Source organism: Triticum dicoccoides, chromosome 1A, assembly GCF_002162155.2.
Source record: "Triticum dicoccoides isolate Atlit2015 ecotype Zavitan chromosome 1A, WEW_v2.0, whole genome shotgun sequence".
NCBI lineage: Eukaryota > Viridiplantae > Streptophyta > Magnoliopsida > Poales > Poaceae > Triticum > Triticum dicoccoides.
This window is the reverse complement of record NC_041380.1, coordinates 22,767,490-22,773,459: the sequence shown is the minus strand read 5'-3', so window position 1 is coordinate 22,773,459 and position 5,970 is coordinate 22,767,490. Positions and strand designations below refer to the sequence as shown.

Below are 5,970 nucleotides of genomic sequence, written 5' to 3'. Positions count from 1 at the left end.
TGAAGCACTATGAGCATAACTATCAAACTCAAAAAATATAAGTGAAGCACTATGAGCATTCTAGCAAATTCCAATTCATGTATGGCTCTCTCAAAAGGTGTGTACAGCAAGGATGATTGTGTTAAACTAACAAGCAAAGACGCAAATAATACAAGACGCTCCAAGCAAAACACTTATCATGTGGTGAATAAAAATATAGCTCCAAGTAGATTACCGATGGAAGTGGACGAAAGAGGGGATGCCTTCCGGGGCATCCCCAAGATTTGACTTTTTGGTGTCCTTGGATTATCTTGGGGGTTCGATGGGCATCCCCAATCTTAGGCTCTTGCCACTCCTTGTTCCATAATCCATCAAAATAATTCACCCAAAACTTGAAAACTTCACAACACAAAACTCAATAGAAATCTCGTGAGCTCCGTTACAGAAAGAAAACAAAAGACTACTTTAAGGTACTGTAATGAACTCATTCTTTATTTATATTGGTGTTAAACCTACTGTATTCCAACTTCTCTATGGATTATAAACTATGTTACTAGCCATAGATTCATCAAAATAAGCAAACAACACACGCAAAACAGAATCTGTCAAAAACAGAACAGTCTGTACTAATCTGTAACTAACGCAAACTTCTGGAACTCAAAAAATTCTACCAAAATTAGATGACCTGGAATTTTTTTTATTGATCATCAGCAATTGGAATCAGTATTTTATCATGTTCTGGTGATTTTTAACAATTCGGGCACTTAGCGCAAAGTTTCTGGAAATTACAGCAAGATCAAATAACTATCATCCAAGAAGATCCAATAGGTCTAGCTTGGCGCAAACACTAATTAAAAGATAAAACCACATCTAAACAAAGGCTAGATGGATTATTTATTCCTAAACAGGAGCAAAAACAAAAAACCAAAAAATAAAATTGGGTTGCCTCCCAACAAGCGCTATCGTTTAACGCCCCTAGCTAGGCATAAAAGCAAGGATAGATCTAAGTGTTGCCATCTTTCATAGGCAATCCATAAGTGGCTCTCATAATAGATTCACATGGTAATTTTATTTTCTTTCTAGGAAAGTGTTCCATGCCTTTCTTTAATGGAAATTGGAATCTAATATTCCCTTCCTTCATATCAATAATTGCACCAATCGTTCTAAGGAAAGGTCTACCAAGAATAATAGGACATGAAGGATTGCAATCTATATCAAGAACGATAAAATCTACGGGCACATAATTCCTTTTTGCAACAATAAGAACATCATTCATTCTTCCCATAGGCTTTTTAATAGTGGAATCCGCAAGATGCAAGTTTAGAGAGCAATCATGAAAGTCACGGAAATCTAGCAAATCACACAAAGTTTTGGGGATAGTAGAGACACTAGCACCCAAATCACGCAAAGCACTAAACTCATAATCTTTAATTTTAATTTTGATAGTAGGTTCCCACTCATCGTAGAGTTTCCTAAGGATAGAAACTTTCAACTCATTTTTCTTCATAAGATTGCATCAAGGCATCAACAATGTGTTCGGTGAAGGCCTTATTTTGACTATAAGCATGAGGATAATTTAGCACGGTTTGGAAATAGAATAAATTAAAGAGCAATTTTCATAATTAAATTCCTTGAGATCCAATAAAGTGGGTTTAGCATCATCTAGATTTTTATTTCTTTCAATCCCACTTTTATCAATTTCATCGTCAAGATCTAAAAACTCCGAATTCTTAGAACGCCTTCTAGGTAAAGGAAGATCATATTCAGTTTAATCAAGATTCATATTGCAAATCAAAGATTTAATAGGGGACACATCAATAACTTTTAGATCTTCATCTTGATTATCATAGGAATTAGAAGAACACGCTTTAATAAAGGCATCTTTGGAAGCACGCATCCTAGCGGTTCTTTCTTTGCACTCATCAATGGAAATTCTCTTAGCTTTGAGAGACTCATTGATATCATGCTTAGGAGGAAGAGATCTAAGCTTTAAAGAATCAACCTCAAGAGAAATTCTATCAACGTTCCTAGCTAAATCATCTAAGCGATACAGGAAGTTGCAGCGGTGGAATTAGGTTTTTGGCTCCTGTTCTGATCGTTTGGGGGTACATAGGTATATATAGGAGGAAGGAGTACGTCGGTGGAGCTTTGAGGGGCCCGCGAGGAAGGGGGGCGCGCCCTAGGGGGGGCGCCCTCCACCCTCGTGACCGCCTCGTGGCTTTCTTGACGGAGGGTCCAAGTCTCCTGGGTCTTATCTCATGAGAAAATCACGTTTCCGAAGATTTCATTCCGTTTGGACTCCGTTTGATATTCTGTTTCTTCGAAATACTGAAAAAGGCAAAAAACAGCAACTCTGGGATGGGCCTCCGGTTAATAGGTTAGTCCCAAAAATAATATAAACGTGGAAAATAAAGCCCATTATAGTCCAAAACAATAGATAAAGTAGCATGGAGCAATCAAAAACTATAGATACGTTGGAGACGTATCAGTTCACTAGTCAGGTGGGTCCCCATTATCAGGTTCTAGTACTAGGTCCTAGCCGTCAGGGCAATATTCTTAATTTTTTTAATTTAACGCAAATAAATACCTTGTATTTAAATTGGCACACAGAACACACGAAATACTTCAAATATTATCAACCATCAAAGTGTTACATCATATAACACATATACAAATGTGATCAGCATCAAGTTTACAATCAGATAACAAGCTCCACAAGTGTACAATCACATGAGCCAGATTCTGCTACATCATATAACACACATACAAATAGGAGCAGCATAAAGGGCTTCATTACTCTCAGAACTAGCTCCAATGAGCTAGAACTATTCTTCCTCCGACTTCTTTGTCCTGATGCTCACGAAGAAACATGAAAGCCCAGCATATGCACGTTACAGAACAAAATGTTTAGTAACAAAATAGAAGTAAATCTAACAGCATATTTAACAATAAATAACATCATAATGAAGTTAATGAGACATTTTAGAATCAACTTGACAGTTGACAATAATGTTTGCATTGGACACATCCAAAACTAAAATTATACGTAAATACCTAAATTCCAATGCCCAATGCCTCAGTTTAGTAAATCTGCAGATTCTAGACAAATCTCATCATCCTAAAGACAACAAAGCCTGCTTGGTAATATTTTAGGTGTTAATAATGCTTTACACATAAAAGAACATTGCCAAAGTGATTAGATGGCATTGGAAAACTCGAAAGATAAGCCATATAGCTTTGTTTAATATTACTAAGATATATAGCAATTAGTTTGTTTTCACATGGAACCCAAGAGTATGTCACTCTAGCACCCTGAGAAAGATGTTAATATGTCATCATACTAGCTGATAGACAAACATTCCCGGAAGAATTGATGCTTGTTTAAGGGATACAATTGGTACTGCTATCTCTAACAGGCAAATTTAAAGTTTTTAATACATTTTTCTATTAGCAAAACTGAATATGCTACTTCCTGATTCATGGCTGCATAGTCCAGCTAGCTACACACCAGTTTGCTCTCATGCAAAAATTAGAGAAAAAGAACAACAAATAGATCAACACTGATTTCTCTAACACGTACAGTAACTTGCTGATATAACTTTCTCCTAATTGCATTCTCATATGACTGGGCCAACATGTGACGTTATTATTCGGTGTGCTATTGGCCGAAGCAAAGGAAGCCTCACCCACACCTTGTACTAATGCAACTAGCTTAATTGATTTTTCCTACTTAGAAATAGTACTACACTTTGACTTGCTTCAACTCAGCCGGAAGCTTCATACTAGCACAACCAGCAACAAACTAGCACTAGCCAGAACGAATCAGGAGGCCAGCGAAGGGACACCAGGTCGATCCCATAAATAAAAACACTAGCGATTGAGAAACATACCTGGACCCAGCCGCAAGCACATCCGTTGAGAAATCCACTTAAGCTGCAACACCACCAATGGATAAGGGATAGTAGGCCAGACCAACTGCAACGGTAGCAGATCCAGCCACGATAGCAGAAGGACCAAGCGTCCAGCCGCGACTGCGATTATAGATGGCAGAGAAGCCACCGACTGCAACACCAGGAAAGGACTCCTACCTAGCGTTGTCTACAACAATCAGCAAACCAGAAATCAGAATGAATACTTCAATCTCATAAGAAGTTTAAAAAAGACTATAGCAGGACCTAATTAATGTTGTGAATTAAATTGTGGACGCATACAATACTTCTGACAGACAATCAAAGGTCAAACAACCTTTGACACCTACAGTAGCATCCCAGCATATCTCAAGTTGATGAATTATTCTAGCAATAACCAAATTAGAATCATTCATTGTTGTACAATTAACCTTACTACAAGATAGTAGAAGAATCACTCTTGGTGAATCAAATCATAACAAATCGAGCAATAGATACAAGAGGCACATCAGGCCTAGCCATATTCATTTCAGTAATTTAGAAAGAGCTTCGATGGGGCACAGAACCTTGAGGCCCTGTTATGGGGTTGTGTCTGATGAAGGTTGCCCTTTGGGGCGGCAGCGGCAGCTCCGCCAGATGCAGCAGCAGTGTTATGAGCGCAGTTCATAGTGGCTGCCACAGGCAGACCTAGAGACATCCTGAACTTGTTTCCAGCATAACCTCCGCGACCTGTAGTTCAAGAACAAGCACATACAAGCTAGTTAGATAAAAGGATCACATATCTACAGTACACTAAACCAATAATCCAGAGATGCATGGCAGCCACACACCAGTGCTATGATTCATGAAAGTCCCTTCATAGCTAATAAGTATTATATCGATTTATTGAGCCAAGATACATACAAGCATATGAGAAACACTTGACCCAAGAGATGCAACTTCCCGGATGCTTCATTCAAGATTTAACACAGTAACTCTAGAGGCAGAAAGTAAATTGAAGGCGATCACCATCACAACGCCTCTTTGCACATCACTTATTTATGAACCAATGGAGTGATATTCAGCTTCTGCAGTCAAAGGAGACCCGTAAACTCATTGCACACAGTTGCAAAAACACATTATGCAATAGTAATACAGCATCAGTGTATGTGTGTGTGTGCCGCGGTTACCTACCTATCCTACAAAGCGAAGCCGACAGTCAGGTTTTTGGTCCGGTACTTGTCGAACTAACAATCTATGGATTTTGCAGTCTAAATGAGATCAGTATAAACTAATTGCACACAGTTCCAGCAACGCCACCGAACCAATGGACGAACGAACCGACCCAGTCAGACCAAGAAGGAAAACAAGAAGATCAGATGGGAGGGGGGTGGTTACCATCCTGGCGTGATCACCCTTCTCCTGGATGGCATCATCCTTGAGCACCCTCTCCATCTTCCCAACCACAGAGACAGAGAGAAAAAATGTCAGGAATGCGTCGGGCTGATCCAGCCACGTAGAATAAAACTGACTGGGGCGGTCGGGCGGGGTACCTCGGTGACGGATGACGGGGCGAACGCAGGGGAGAGGAAGAGGGTGGGTGGATCTCATCAGGGTCTACGGCGCACTCTGCGAGGATCCGGCAGTGCAGCAGCACGTCGTCGGCCTTGTTCATGTTGAGCTCGATGTAGTAGCTAGACGGGAGGTGCTCGTAGTGGTCCTCGAGCGCGCGGTCGAAGAAAGGGTCAGAGAGCGCCCCCTAGTTGCTGGCGGCCCGTAGGCGGTCGAAGATCCCCCTCCTCACATCGGCGGCGGCCCGCGGCTCTCGGCATCTCTGTCGGCCATCCGCCCGAGGTGGAGGCGGAGGCGAGGAGCCAGCAGAGGTGGCAGTGGAGGTGCGGCGCCGAGGGCGGGACGAGCGCGGTGACCCTGCGGCGGAAGGCGGCGAGTGAGGCATCAGGGACGGGGTGGGTCGGTGGGTGGAGGAAGACCGGCGTGGGGAGGCGAGGAGGAGTGTGGTGGCACGCGGGCGCGGGCTGCGGGATCTGAATCAGGGGTTAGAGGTAGGTGGCGGCTGCGAGTGGATCTGAATCGGGGGAGAGAG

At 41.9% G+C, this 5,970-nt stretch overlaps 1 pseudogene; it reads right to left on the bottom strand.

Moving 5' to 3' along the window:
• Positions 1-3,743: 3,743 nt before the first annotated feature.
• On the bottom strand, positions 3,744-5,711 carry LOC119350228 (annotated as a pseudogene).
• Positions 5,712-5,970: the final 259 nt, after the last annotated feature.